Source organism: Chanodichthys erythropterus, chromosome 1 (assembly GCF_024489055.1).
Source record: "Chanodichthys erythropterus isolate Z2021 chromosome 1, ASM2448905v1, whole genome shotgun sequence".
In the NCBI taxonomy this organism is placed as follows: domain Eukaryota; kingdom Metazoa; phylum Chordata; class Actinopteri; order Cypriniformes; family Xenocyprididae; genus Chanodichthys; species Chanodichthys erythropterus.
In genome coordinates, this window is record NC_090221.1 from 31,327,143 (window position 1) to 31,343,623 (window position 16,481).

At 35.4% G+C, this 16,481-nt stretch overlaps 1 long non-coding RNA gene across 1 annotated transcript in view; it reads left to right on the top strand.

The window, feature by feature from the left end:
* Nucleotides 1-1,148: 1,148 nt before the first annotated feature.
* LOC137018329 (uncharacterized) overlaps nt 1,149-16,481 on the top strand; it is a 103,937-nt gene continuing 88,604 nt past the window's right edge. The window contains exons 1-2 of the long non-coding RNA XR_010894898.1: nt 1,149-1,281; nt 3,875-3,916. This is a non-coding gene — a long non-coding RNA (uncharacterized lncRNA). The remainder of the gene's footprint in view (nt 1,282-3,874; nt 3,917-16,481) is intronic.

Consider the following 16,481-nt stretch of genomic DNA (forward strand, 5'->3'; position numbering starts at 1 on the left):
AGCGAGTGGACGGAATCAGTCTCACCTCCCTCATTCAGCCGCGATCGGAGCGCCAGGATTGCTGGCTGCATCGAGGAACACTGCAGCATATTGATCCTTATTTCATTGCCGACCAGGACAGAGTGGCCTGCCAGAATGTGGAGATGATATTTAGAGAAGTCTGTGACTTCAGTATATCAGACAGCCAGATATAAGGAAGTTTCAGAGGTAGAGCACCTGATTCAGAGACGTGGCCCAGATATCCCATTCTGTAAGTCGCACAAATAGGCCTGTCCTCTATGTGACATTGCACAATGCTGGCTTTATTTGTTGAAAAAAACAATTTGGAGAGCAAGATCCAGACTTTAACCCTATAAAGCCTACTGCATCATATTTGATACGCATATTTTGAAGGCCTCTAAATTATCAACATGATCAAAACTTTGCTTTAAAACCTGTTGCACACAATTTACAATACGCCATATGTGGTTTTATTGATAGGTTATGCTTTTTTAGCAAGTAAAAAGCCGGATGTCTCAGATATGATACAAGACATAAAACACACAAGTTCCTACTATTATTTCATATGTCAGACTTTACACTTACAGAGTTAAAAATTGCAGGTTATCTGGCAGCACTCAAGCAAAAGGATTCTTATTCATTCTACTGTATTACTAGAAAGAATTTTATTGTAGTAGAAAATCAAAGTTCTAACTTTAGCTTTAAAGCTATTACATGTGCCTCCAAAACATGCCCCCAAATAGCTGAAGTGATTCCTGAGTGGTAAAACTTGTTACACAACATCAGAGCACACAGTTCTTTGTAAGTGACTTGGTTTGAAACACACTGTTTCACTTACAGTGTTTCTTCCGGAATCCCAAAAGGAAGTTCAAAAGGACTTACAAAAACGCATCTCATTGCCAGCTTTTCTTCAATGAGAGCAAAGTATTTCATGTCATATTGAAGAAGAGGTGGTTGTGCTCCGCAGAGGGAATATTACGCATCTCAGTCTTCCTGTGCGTGGGTTTGCATTAGTCTTAATTCGTGGAATTATATTTCCAGTGAACAATAGAAAAATATATTGTCTGTACAGTTAAATGTTTCATGAGGATTTATCTGAGACATTGAGATTTGTGTCTTTAGACATTATAGGGAACTTTTTACAGTAGCTGTCAAAGTGGTTGTCCCATGTCAAGAAACCAGCAGTGAAGAATATGGAGCGTAGGACAAGTGGATCAGTATAAACAGACTTAGAGGAAATAAATGGCAGACGTGTCATCTTCAGGTTGGATCGCACTGAAGGTAAGTTCTGCTTGATGATACACTGTTGTCCAGACTGTCAGCATGCATGTTTGAAGTTTTGTCACACACAACCACCACATGTCCTTCAACATCAGTCATCAAAGCTCTTCACAGTTCATGTGGGAGGAAAACTGTATAGCTGATACTTTTTCTGAGACTGTTACAACCTGGAATCTAATACAGTTATTGGAATTGGGTAAGATAAACATATTTAAATGTATGATATTGTTCCAATATTTTAGGATCATTTGTTTTTTTGTAGCTTTAATACATCTGAATGAAGTTTTGAGTTCTAAAATGTAGGTTTTTGTTTGTTTGTATGCTTGTTTTTTAACACCAAACTCTTTCATTTTAAATTTATTAAAAAACAATAATGAATGTAAGTAGATTGAATAAATTAACACTGTAAAAAAAAAAATAATAATAAAAAAATAAATAAATAATAATAATAATAAATAAGGTGCTGACATTTTTTCTCCCAATACATTATGCATTAATTTTACTGACACTTCCTTCAACCCTAAAACACAATACAATGCAAGTCATAATTCAAATTACAGATAAAACATCTGTGAAAAAAAAAAAAAGATTCTGAAAAATTCTGAATTCAGAAACTCTTGTTATTAGCGGCACCTTTGGCCATTAAGAGAACTGCAACCATCATCTTATTTATTGCTCGTGCACGCAAGGTACAAGAGAAACTGAACGTGATGCAAGGCCCCGATATACCCAAGTTCTTTTGTCATTCTTCGCTCATAGAAGTAACCTAACACGAAGTTGGAAATACTTTTGCAGTGATATCCTGTTATGACGCACGTCTAGACGCCGTCCACGTTTAGGTGAAGGTGTAAATATGTGTCGCGCGTTTTCCTCTCACTAACAAAATAAACACAAAAATAACAGCGGTGAGAAAACGGCATATATGAAAGAATCTGATCATAGCGATGTCGATATGTTTGCATCAGCTCTTTAATTCACCGGCATCATGTCGACAGACGAGGTAAGTTAATTAAAATAACACTGTTATGATTTGATTATGAAGCATATTTGAGACTATGTGAGACTACATTTCAAATTAACTCCTTTCTTTGTATGACACATTGAAATTAAAGTATAGAATTGCTCTTTCGGTATTATCCTGAATATTGTATTAGTATTATTAGTTTAATTTTGTGTCTCAGAACGGAAGAGATGCTCTCGGCGTTAACGTCACATCCTTTTACGAGTTCTTCACGTAAAAACATGCTTTCATAGACAACCTATGAAGTCAGGTAAGGTCTCTCTAGTAAATGAATTCATTAAATAAATGTGTGGTAATGTATTTGGTATAATTATATAGGCTTAATAATTTACTTCTTATTTTTATTTCCTGAGAGCCATATTGTATACTCCTAAAAATGGTTGCGCTGATGCTGACTAAAGGGAAATTGTTCTAAAAGTCTGTTCTTGCAACATTTCTCCAGCATAAAATACAGCATAAAAAAAAAACAAAAAAAACAAAAAAAAAAACAGATTTATCCTAGTCACAGGTAACAACATGAATCTACATTAGACTTCAAATTAAAGTGTGGAGTTAGTGTTCCCATTTTAAACCACTGATAATTATAGTCCATGACTCATGACTAAGAGTGTTTGCATTGCTGGGGTTTGCTTTTCATAGCACAAAATAGCTAGACCTTTTACGATGAAGGTAAATAGTTTCTGCCGCCTCAAGCATTTTGACAATGGAAAACATTTTGTTTGTCAGCACATATCGTCCAACACCCGTATAGAAATGAGCGAGAGAAATCAGCAGAGATTGTCATAATCATAGATATGCCTGTTTTCATTAGTGTTACTCAAATGGGGTAATATATCTCAAAATTAAAGGCATCAACATCTGTTTATAGCTGAAATGTAATAAGTTAAAATACAATAAAAGACACCTGCTGATTGGCAAAATAATTTTCAATTTAGTCTGATGAGAAACATTTCCATTTAAACTGCCATTAGTGGAGCAGCATGATTACAAAACAAGTATGCCCATGGCACAGAACATGATTTAATGAAATAGGACTACATTTGGTTGATGCCTGGATCAAAACAAATCCAAAATGAAGGTCTTCATGGAAATAGAGGAGGTACTTTTTTTTTTTTTTTTTTACACTTTATTTCAGTACTCCACCTTAGACATTCTACTAACTATAAGTAACTTTGCAACTACATGTCAACGAGTATTAGTAGACTGTTAAGGTTAGTAGAATAAGTTGACATGTTCTTGCAAAGTTACTTATAATCAGTAGAATGTCTGTTGAGGGAGCATCAAAATAACGTGTTAGCAAATATTAAGCAGACAGTCTATAGATACTCTAATAATGACTGCTAGTTGACATGTAGTTGCAAAGTTACTTACTGTATAGTTAGTAGAATGTCTAAAGTGGACTATCGAAATAAAGTGTTGCCGTTTTTTCCCCCTCTCGTTTTGTTCCATTGAAATCATTGGAGAACTGTGTGCATTGACATCATATTCCCACCAATAAAACATCCCATCATTAATGTCTTCAAACATGCAACTTCTGCTTGTGATGCTCAAATTTTTAAATTTGTCCTCTAGGTAACCAAGAATGGAAGAGATTCATGACATGCACTTCAACAGGTAAAACAATTCTTTTGAATGGATTTCCCAACTATTAATGCATGACCAGAAATTTAATCGTGGTGGCATGGTTTCTGTATGGTATAATTTGGTTTGATTCTGGTCTGTGTCATGTTGTCCAATGTCCATGTTTTCATGTCTTTTATTTTGAAGTTTTCCCATTTTTTCCCTAGGGAAGCACATGACAGTGGTTCATGTTTGTCATGTGATACCCTTATCCCATTATGTGATCCTGTCAGTGTGCTTCCCTTGACTGTGGCTGCGTCCGAAAACCTAGGTAGCTGTCTTGCTGCCTTGCTATCTTATAAGAGAATGACTTGTACGGCAGCATTTGTACATGAAGGCACCTCACTAAATTGATTTCGGACAGACTTCTGAGGCAGTGTAACAGTTTAATGATCTACAGCAATATAGCGCGAGCTTTGGTGAGAACTAAACAAATATTTAATTACTACAGTAGTAATTTCTCGATAGAAATGATACCAAAATTTAAATATGTTGATCAAAATCGTACATTTATACACAAACTGAGCAGCAACTTTTGGACGCCATCATAATTTTTTAGCTCAACTGTCACAGAATGGAATTGTGGGATATCAAAGGCAGCTAAGGATACATCTATGCTTCCTTCAAAAATCGATCTGAGGAAGGTATCTCATGAGAGAGGAAGTGAAGCTAACATTGGATTCGGACATGCCTTGATGCCTTACTACCTTGAAATGTGTCCTCGGAAGGCAGCATTTTCCAGTTTTCGGATGCAGCCATCGTGTCACATTCTCATTGGTTAAGTGTTCATTGCTTTCAGGTGTTTCTTGTTAGGCATTAGTCTAGGTGTATAGTCCTCATGTTTCCGTTGTATCTCGTTTAGCTTTGTTTTCTGTAACTGCTGTTGGTGCATTTGTTTCTGTTCATGTCTAATGTCTAGTTTTCACCGAGCACTACAGGACAGTTCAGTTCAGGACGGTAAACCCTGATCTTGCTTGCGTTTCCACTGCCAACAGTACCCTTACTTGATAGGCATAGTGTATGCCGGAAAGTAGCAATCGATGTTCTTTTCGTGTGAAAAACAAAGTAACACAGTAAACAACAATGGAGGACATACAACAGATCTTGTTCTAGCTTCTCGGCATGTGGCTGTTTGTCACAAGAAAAAATGGTATTGTATTTCAACTTAAAAAAGAAGAAAGGAAGAAAATGGTGCCACTTGTGTTGTCATTTCCCTTCTAGCACACGCAAGTGACGATTCTCTGTCAACCAGTCAACATTCTGCAGTGAGTCTAGCTCCATCCTTTAATACCGGACTATTGTGCTAGGTACCCCAATGAAAGGGTCCCAAAAAAGTAGTGCGGTACAGTTTGGAATCAGGGTACCATTCACAACTTCTGACAATGGAAATGGCAAAACTTGCGTACCGTACTGAACTGTACTGTACCGTACTGCTTGGTGGAAACGAGGCATTAGTTCATGGTTTCAAGTCAAACCAAGTGAAGTCTTTCATTTGTATCTGTTCACTTTTGGATAAAATAAAACGGCACTTGGGTTCGCAGTCAACTCTCCTTCAGTGGACTTACTGTTACAGTCCGCAGGTGCAGTCCTTTACATGTTGTTTGCTGGGTTGTTAGATGGTTGCTAGGGCATTGATAGTGGTTTCCAGCATTTATGACTGACCTCACCTCACCTTGAGGTGATTGTCAAATCACCTCAATATGGCAAAATAGTCAGAAATGGCTTGGATGATTTCAAAAGGGTGTCCTGGGTGGAGGCTTGTTTCCATGACGGAATAAAAAAATACAAAACCTAATTGCAATGTTTTATCTCCAAATTATGACTTTTTTGTGCAGTTGTCTTACAATGTGGACATTATAACTGTTTTTAAAGGCACGATATGCAAGATTTTTTTTTTATTTAAAATATCCAATAACCACCAGAACAATGTGATATATTTTGTTAATTGTGTACTTATATTATTCCAAATGTTTCCAAGAATGTTTACATCCAGAGAAATCAGCTATTTTAACCAGTGACACAGACCATGTCACTGTGTCGCCTGTCAATGACGTCATATCCGTGTTACTCTTGATTTCAAGTTTTACTTATGTAGAAACCATGAAAACACCAAAAATGCTTTAATATATTTTACGACTTGATTTTCCTGCTAAGACAAAAAGCTCGAGATCAAGCACCCTGCAATAAAGCAATACAACTCATCTGGAGAAAATATCTCAAAGAAATAGGACACCACCTTGCCCAAACTCTCCTCACTCTCCTCCTCACCCACAACCCCCCCAAACCCCCCCCCCCCCACGCACACACACACACTCACTCCTACACCCTTCCTTTCCCTTTAATTCAAGTCACTAAAAGTTCTTCAAGAATGCATATTCTATGTATGATGTATCTTGTGTATCTCACTTTCATGTTTGTGTATCTCACTTTCATGTTTTAAATGTCTCCATGCAAGTAGGCAACCGACTAAAAGGTATTCTCTAACTTGCTACAGTACATCCTCTGACGAAAATCAGGCTGAGTCTGTGTCCCTGAGGTAACCACAGATAACCCTGAGATAATTTTTTATTTTTATTTCCTACAGTTTGTCTAAATTGGATATTTTTTAAAGGTATCAGACAGACTGACTTGGATTGACCAAATTATGTAAAATAATTAAAATGTAAATTATGTACTTTCTATAAAAGTACATTGTGTATTAAAAATCTTTCAACAAATGTAACATAGTTTGAATGTCAAAACAAATGAATATTCGGTTTATTTTAGGTCCGTGTATCTTTTGGTCATTCGTTTTTTGATGTAATAATGAAATCGGAAAATGAAAAATGGCACCTTTTTCGTTTTTCATTTTTTTCAAACAAAACGAAAAACAAGAATTCGGCTTGGTTTTTTGTTTTTCGTTCAGGGGTAGAAAATGAATAAACAACTTGAATATTTGATCTCAACATGTCGGCGGGAATGAAATGCCCCTTTCCGCTGATTGGTCAACCAAACATTAAACTGTGCCGTCATCAGTTTGAGAGATAGAGATCAAGAGATGGAGATTAAGATTAAATGTACATTTAAAAGTGATTATATAGTTGCAATAAACGCGTTAAATCCATCGCAGCGAAGGACTATTATTCTGCTGCTCTGAACTGCGGAAGAACTGATGACGGCACAGTTTAAAGTTTGGTTGACCAATCAGCGGAAAGGGGCGTTTCATTCCCGCCCACATGTTGAGATCAAATATTCAAGTTGTTTATTCATTTTCTACCCCTGAACGAAAAACTAAAAATCAAACTGAATTCTTGTTTTTCGTTTTGTTTGAAAAAAATGAAAAACGTAAAAGGTGCCGTTTTTCATTTTCCGATTTTATTATTAAATCAAAAAACGAATGACCAAAAGATACACGGACCATTTTAACTAACTTTTACTAACTTTTTAATTATGCTGCTGCCTTTATTGACCTTCAGAAGAGAGCAGTTTAGAGGATGAATTATTAAAGACAGTTGCTTTTATGTGTAGATGTCATTGCATTTTATCTCTGTGACAGTGTTTTCTTTGGATCAAATCAGTGCAAATCCCTCTAGGTTTTGAGTAGGGCGATACATGCCAAAACTTTTATTTCACTTATGCACACAGCATAAGTACATCCAGTATATGTTGTTAATTATGGAAATACTAATATTACCACCCCACTGACTTCCTGATTCTTCCTTCTTCCTTAGTGTTTGAAGCAGGCGGGAACTTTGAACTAAAAATAAAACTTGAGAGGACATTGATAGCAGTGGTGGGGCTATAATTAAGTTTCTAGCACGTTAATTTTCAATGCGATGTGCAAAGGAGTGTTTATTAAAACAAAGACAGGATCTTAGTTAGTCATCACATAGAAAAAAAAAAAAAAAGTGCATTTATTTATGCAGGAGTCTTTTTAAAGAACATTTAATTTTCTCCCACACTTTTTTTTTTTGGTGAGGGAAGCTTTGAGAAACGGCAAACAAGCCACTGTGGACGGATACATAATTTGAAAGGCATCTTAATTCAATCCAGTTCTGTTCATTTAAATGCATATGATTTGCTCAGTGAACCTCTAACTATACTAATGGACCTTAGTCAGGGTAGACAACATGTTTAATTTGACTTGAATGAAAACAAGGCTGTGAGAAAGTACAGTCCCCATTGGTTTTGTTGTCTTAAAGTCATCGTCACATCTAATTTATTTATTTTCATTTCAGAGGAAATGCATTTTTAATGTTTGCAGACTTAAAAATCATCACAATGGTATACAACAGTTTAATCTGAACAGACTATAGTTCCACCCCTCAGAGCCTTGTTTTCATTCATGTCTAATTAAATATGGCGTCTACCTAGAAAAAAAAAAGGTCCATAAGAGCCCTGAGTTAAATCAAGTGAATCAAATATAACTGAACAGACGTAACGAACACTCATGGGCAAATTCAGTAAACAATGCCACTGCATCTTATTCACTAACCACCCTACCCCCTTTTAACAATCTGCACTGTATATATCACAATTGTTTAAATGTAGTAATTGTGAATATATAATTTTAAATTGTGCAAATTGTTGTAACCAGCCATACACTCCCATTCGAAAGTATGGGGTTGTTAATATTTTTGGAGAATTTTGAAAGTCTCATGCTCACTGCATTTATTTAATAAAAAAATACAGTAAAAGCATGAATATTAATATAAATATTATTAGCATTTAAAATAACTGTTTTATATATTTTAAATTGTAATTTCTCCCTGTGATGCAAAGCTGAATTTTCAGCATCATTACTTCAGTCTTCAGTGTCACAAACCATTCTAATGATTAATCTAACCATTCTAATTCTAATTCTGAAGACAATAATAATACTAATATTAATAATAATAATTAATAATAATAAATGCATCCATCCATCCATTTAAAAAAGACTCCAGGGGGTTAATAAAGGCATACAACGCATAGTACGTCATGTTTTCTCTTCAGAATTTGGGGTACCATTCACAACCACTATAAACCTGGGAGGACCAAGGACATTTTAAAAATATATCTCCGATTGTGTTCGTCTGAAAGAAGATAGTCATATACACCTAGGATGGCTTGAGGGTGAGTAAATCATGGAATTATTTTCTAAATAAGATCTTACTTAGAATTTACTTGGAGTTTTTGTCTTGTTTCCAGTCCAAATATCTAAAATTAAATCAAGAAGCATTTTCTAGACAAGCAAAATAATTTTGTTTTTCGGTTTGAAATACGATTATTTTGCTTACCCCATTGGCAGATTATTTTGCTTGTTTTAAGGAAAAACTCACTTAATTTTGACTTATTTTTTTCTGAAAACAAGACAATAATTTTTACTTGTCTAAAATTCTTCTTGATTTAAGAATATTTATATATTTGGACTAGAAAGAAGACAAAAACTCTACGTAAGAAAAGCATTTTTTTGCAATGTGACAAACAGAAATGTTTCAAGGGGACCAGCTTAATGTATACACATCTTGGGTGTTGTCGATTACCTGAAAGGTGAGTTTTTTTGTTTATTTTAACATCCTCATTGTATGATGATTTATATTAGATGACGTTGATGGTTCAGATGATTCAGGTGTCTGCAGCAGTAAAGCATGCTAGATAGTGATAGACTGCATCCTCCGCAATCTATACTCTGAACCAATTTAAATGGAACAAATGCATTTTTTTAATAACATGTTTGTGTTGTTATCTGATTTGCATTTCGTTTTATTGAAAGCAACTGGTTCTGATTTTGCGGGATCTGTCACGTCATATGCGTAAATACATTTGCATATGCCTGCCTCCAGAGCAAGACATTGACGGATAGTTATACATCATGACACCACAGGCCCCACCTACTGTCATTCAGTCACTTAACGCCTAGTCTCGCGTAGCTAGACGGCGGTTCAGTATTGGCCAGCTCCAGTGTCAGCATCACACAAGCATGCGTCGTGCTGCTCACGTGAAGAGCGTGTTCCGCTGTTCTGATGTTAAAACTTGGAAGCGCTGGACATAACCTGCATATGAGAATGACACAGAAGAGAAGATATTGTTGAGTAAAGTCGCTATTTTTTTGACTTCATAACATTAAGGTTGAACCACTGCAGTCACATGGACTTTTTTTAACACTGTCTTTAGTATATTTTTGGACCTCGAAAGTGGTGGTTAAATTTCTGTCTGTGGACGAGTCACACATTTCATCAAAAATATCTTAATTTGTGTTCCGAAGATTAACTAAGGTCTTACAGGTGTGGAACGACAAATGACAGAATATACTACTACTACTGCTAATAATAATAATAATAATATTAATAATGATGATGATGATGATGATGATGATGATGATGATGATGATAATAATTAATTAATTTCCTGAGCACAAATCAGAATATTTATTTTTTTTCTGAAGGAACATCTGAAGACTGGAGTAATGATGCTGAAAATTCAGCTTTGACGTCACTGGAATAAATGATATTTTTAAATTCATTAAAATAGAAAACAATTGTTTTAAATGGTAATGTTTCACAGTATTACTGTTTTACTGTATTTTTGATTAAATAAGAGCACAAGAGTCTTCTTTCAAAAACATTAAAAAAAGTAATTTTTACAAACCTTTGACAACAGGTACAGTGTATATTTGTTTAAAATATATACACAAGTGAACCTCAAGGAACATAGGTATTTATATATATACCTATCAGTTGAGCTCAAAAGTTTACATACCTCTTGCAGAATCCAGAATCCTTCTGGAGCATCAGTGAATGTTTGCAGCTTTTTTAATAGTTGTGTTTGAGTCCCTCAGTTGTTCTCAGTGTGAAAAGATGGATCTCAAAATCATATTGGAAAGGGTTCAGATATGCAGAAGATGCTGGAAAACTGATGAATCTGCAGGACATGAAGGATTTCTCTGAAGAACAGAGCTCAGTTTAACTGCTCAGAACAAACAAGAGACTGATGAACAACCATCACAAAACATAAAACAAAACAATTTTTATAAATTCAGCTATTTTTATTGTTTTGTGGACTTTATGTAAACAACTGTTATGTAAAACAGTTTATTCAGGACAGTACTAACTAAAAAAATAACATGCAATTTTCATGATCCTTCTTATTTTGTTAAAATGATTAACATTTTTCTAGATTCTATAAGGGGTATGTAAACTTTTGAGCTCATCTATATATATATATATATATATATATATATATATATATATATATATATAATCTCCATGTCTTGACTCCTTTAAATGTGACATTTCAAATGTCGAAAGACTGAAACATTTTCTCATAATAATCTTGTTTTAGTTACAAAATAGGTTTCCAGTCCAGTTTCCACTAGTTTTCTGTGCACAAAGCACATCCAGGTCCCCAGCCACCTCATCCTGGTATCACACTTATTTTTGAAATCACACCACCACCATCATTCTCTTTTCAGTAATGCCTGCTGCTATGGTAACAGCAATGTTCAGAACAATTAGGTTCCTGTTTTGACACAGAGAGCAGGTCTGTGTCAGAGAACAGACGCACATATCACTTTAGAAAATGCCGACCCGAGAAATAAGAAACGCAAGCGTAAATGAAGATGCCACGAAAGGTGCCGGGATGACTGGTCTTTGTTCTTCAAATGCTCTCAATACACCCCTTTCTTCCTTCTTGGTGTGAATATTATCTGAACGTAGCACATTTCCTTCAAAAGTACATAGATGTCAGGGAGCCCAGTTAGGTGACCGAGGTGGGCCGCTTCCATCTCTGGCTCTAGGTTTATGTAAGAGCCATCTGCTTCAATTAGAAGTCATTGTGTTTGTGTTGGTGAGTGGGAGGTAATACAGCAGATAATAACGGGTAATTGTGTGGTGTGAGCTGTTTGTTGAAAAGGACGCAGCCAAACCAGCCACTGTATATTCAGATTGTCCATCCTCACTGGTGAGTATTTGGTAAACACTAATGTTCAGTGAGAAAATCAGAGACAAAAACTTGTGATTACAACAATGCAGTCGGGTTCTTACGATGCTATTCGAGCTGATGAAGTATGATGAAGGCCATATGGGTGGCCGAAACATCAGGGTGTTCTTAAATAATATTTACCATTGTGAAAAAGAAGTGTGCTTAATTGTATTGAATGTGCACTTGTAGTATACTTAAGTCTTAATAGTATATTTTAAAGGAACACTCCACTTTTTTTGAAAATAGGCTCATTTTTCAACTCCCCTAGAGTTAAACAGTTGAGTTTTACCGTTTTCGAATCCATTCAGCCGATCTCCGGTTCTGGCGTTACCACTTTTAGCATAGCTTAGCATAGTTCATTGAATCTGATTAGACCGTTAGCATCACGCTTAAAAATTACCAAAGAGTTTTGATATTTGTCCTATTTAAACCCTGACTCTTCTGTAGTTAAATTGTGTACTAAGACCGACAGAAAATGAAAAGTTGCGATTTTCTAGATTGATATGGCTAGGAACTATGCTCTCATTCAGGCGTAATAATCAAGGAACTTTGCTGCCGTATCATGGCTGCAGCAGTGCACTGATATTACGCAGTGTCTCTCACATACGTCTCCATGGTTGCAAGGCACGTTCCCTGTGCAAGCAGGGGCTCACGGGCGCTGCGTAATATCATTGCACTGTTGCAGCCATGGAACGGCAGCAAAGTTCCTTGAATATTACGCCTGAATGAGAGTATAGTTCCTAGCCATATCAGCCTAGAAAATCATAACTTTTTATTTTCCGTTGGTCTTAGTACACGATTTAACTACAGAAGAGTCAAGTTTTAAATAGGAAAAATATCAAAACTCTTTGGTCATTTTTAAGCGCGATGCTAACGGTCTAATCAGATTCAATGAACTATGCTAAGCTATGCTAAAAGTGGTACCGCCAGAACCGGAGATCGGCTGAATGGATTCGAAAACGGTAAAACTCAACTGTTTAACTAGTGACAGAAATGCAATATAATATACATAACTGTGTGTTCAGAGGTGTATAATGAACCGTTATGTTTTTATTACCTTAGAATGAGCCATTTCTATCTACATACACCGCGGGTCCCCTTATGTTAAGTTGCCATTTTGCACCGGCAAGTTTCTACAGTAGCCCTAAACGGACAAACTGCTCTACTGAGCATGTTTGCTTGACTGGCTACTCTCTGCTGTCTAAGACGATGACATCTTTGTCCTGTGTTGGCCACCGTAGCTTCTCTATATTTCAATTTGCAACCTCACCGCTAGATGCTGCTAAAATTTACAAACTGCACCTTTAAAATAGAAAACATTTGTTTTAAATTGTTTCACAAATTTCACAATATTACTTTTTTTGTATTTTTGATACAAAAAAATTCAGCCTTGGTGAGCATAAGAGACTTCTTTCAAAAACATAAAAAATTGGACCCTTTTAAAAATTCAAGCATTGATGAAGAGCTCATTGTTTTGTCAGGATGCTCTGCAGAAGTTGTCGGACATGTTGAATCTGAGTGCTGCTGTGGCGCGTCAGGATGCTCTCATCCCAGCCAAACACCGCAACACCACACTGTTTGGTTACCCATGTTCTTCAAAATATCTTTTGTGTTCAGCAGAATGAAGAAATACAGGTTTGAAACGACATGAGAGAGTAAATGCTGACAGAATTTTCATTTTGGGGTGAACTTAATAATTTTATGTAATTTTAGAATTATGCACAGAAGAACAATGGCTAAGGTCAGGATTTTTTTTTTTTTTTTTTTTTTTTTTTTTTTACCAAACCCTATCATATACCCCCAGAACACATGGAATACACAACACGTCTTACATGGGACCATTATGTGATACTTTTGCATCTTTAAAAAAAAAAAAAAAAAAAAAAGTTTAATGCTAGTTGCTATTCACCGTCATTACATGGACAAGCACACTAGGGACATTTTTTTTTTTTCTCCTTTTGTGGTCAGAAAAAAAAAGAAAGGCATATGACATTAGAACCACACCTGATTGATTGATCGATTGATTGATGGGTGAACTACCCCTTTAAGAAACAGTCATAAAAGTGTATTCTCTTTTAGTACACATGATTGGCATTTTATTTCATCAGTATAATCTAAAAGTACAGTTTAAAGGAACACTCCACTTTTTTTGAAAATAGGCTCATTTTCCAACTCCCCTAGAGTTGATGGGCCCCATTGACTTATATAGTATTTTTAATTTTTCTCCATACAGAAGCCAATGGGGCCCCATCAACTGTTTGGTTATCAACATTCTTCAAAATATCTTCTTTTGTGTTCAGCAGAAGAAATAAAGGCAAGGGCAAGTAAAAGTAAAAGTAGACTTAATTTTCATTTTTAGGTGAACTATCCCTTTAAGTGGGTCAAAAACACTCTTAAGTTCAGCTGCTGTAATTGCATTAATATACATTCAAACTAGAATAAATGTTAATTGAATTGTAATTAACTGTCAAAAAATACTTTCATTTTGTATGTTAGTATAATCATTTTAATCATTTTAAGTGCACGTTTTCACAAGGGAATACACTCTTTTATGTTGCGGCTTCACCTCTTAAAATTAAGCATTGCCGAGTAGTTGTCAAGTGTGGTGATACCATCCAAAACGAGAACCAATAATCCACAAAATTGAGTTAAGCAGGATAATCTTTAAAAGAACACAAACAGTTACCACATTAATTAATGACTCACCAACAAAGAACGGAACAAAACAGGGAGTTCTTACACACAGAGGTAACAACATGATCTACAGCTGAACATTTAAGTAACCAAGGAGACAAAATAGGAAACAAAAAAGGCTAGACTAAACTAAAGCACAAGAAACAAACACATAGGACCAAAAATCTAATTAAAATATATTACGAAATATTAGATGAAATATTGCTTTAATTTTCTTTCCTATTTTCCAACTAAATCCACCATTCTCAGAGACACCAAACTTTTTGATGTAATTATCATTCCATTGGTTGGTATACAGTATTTTTATGAATTTATATTTTATGGCTTTCTGAAGTTTCATACATTGTGTTGTTCATTTCGACAGCCACCAGCTTTATGCTTCAATGTTTAGACCCTTTCAAGTTATTGTTTTCTTGTAAATTTGCCATGGGAATCACATAATAAATTTTATTTGGTCATTTAAAACCAATGAAGTAATGCCATTTGCTTTATGTTCTGAAGACACCTCACTGACGTCAGGGAATGGTGTTTCACTGAACTCAATTTTCAGTCCTGGCTATTAACTGTAGTTTTTTGTTGATTCTGAATCTAATGCCTCATTCTGTTCATTGCCCTAAATGGTCCAAATTAACTGATTGCTGAGAACTGAGTACTTTAATAGGGTCTGTAAGGCTGTCAGGCTCACTAGTTGGGTCCAGAGAATTTGCATTAATTCCGGCCCACAACTTAATGAAAGAAAATAGGTTATTTCTGACTGCACTTTTGGCCATTTGTGGAGGCTTTGCTGCCAATTTAAATCATTCTAAAAGCCTTTACTCAATGAAAAAAATGCAAATCACTGCATTTCAAATAAATTGATTATGCACAAAAACATTACCTTTTTTTTTTTTTTTTTTTTTTTTCCATGCAGGAAGAATAGTTTAAACTACCTTAAAAATGTACAGTATAAAATATTTAGTGTCAAAGTCTGTCTCTTTATCGTTAGTAGACTTAAGGCACACCAAGGATGATAACTACAATTAAAATAAAAGAATAGCAGAGTCCACACCACATCTAAAACGGCAATGTCACAGAGAAACAATCGTTGGAATCACTTTCAGAACATTTTTTTCTTTTAGCTGATGAATGATAAAAACATTGACAGCCAATCAGAATCCACCCTGATGAGTCTTGGATAAACTGGCATAAACATACAGTAGGGTTTACTTCAATCAAAGCAAGAAGTATATTGGTTACATTTTCAGAGTCCAGCTGCATATTTGGAATACCATAATAGCTTTATATTCCTATAATAGGTAAGTCTTTGTTTAGAGTTCAGTTCAAAAGGAGGTAATATTTAATTTTTATATATACCAAGTAGGGCTGTGTGATTAATCCTATTTGGTTTTTCAATTTCGATTTTGGCTTCCAACAATTATGAAAACAAGATAATTGTCATAAAATGATTATTGTGCCACTGCCGCATTTCGTCCCACACAGTTTCGTTCCTACCTAAAAGCCTAAACTTCACTTCCAAATCAGCCAAATTAGTGAGTTTTGTAAAATGCAGTCTACTGTTGCTAAAATGTGGGATGTGCATTATAAACAGTGTTTTTAAAAGCATACTAAGCAGTATAAGAGATACTGTTTCCTACGCGGCCTCCTGTGCGCACGAGCAGACTCTAAAATGGGGCAGAACGCGTATAAGCAAAATATACTGTGGGCTACAGATACGTGCCTAAACGGTCAAATACCCTACACAATCCTTTGTTGGTACGTATCCTCATAAACATAGTTGGTTATGTCTTAAGTAAATATGAACACTGAGAAAGAGCACGTGTGTAACAGAATATTGGATCTGTGCATTAGCTCTTAAAGTGACAGCAGCCTAATAAATCTGCTGCAGTCATTATTGTTAATCAAACAACAAAAGACAAAGATAAAA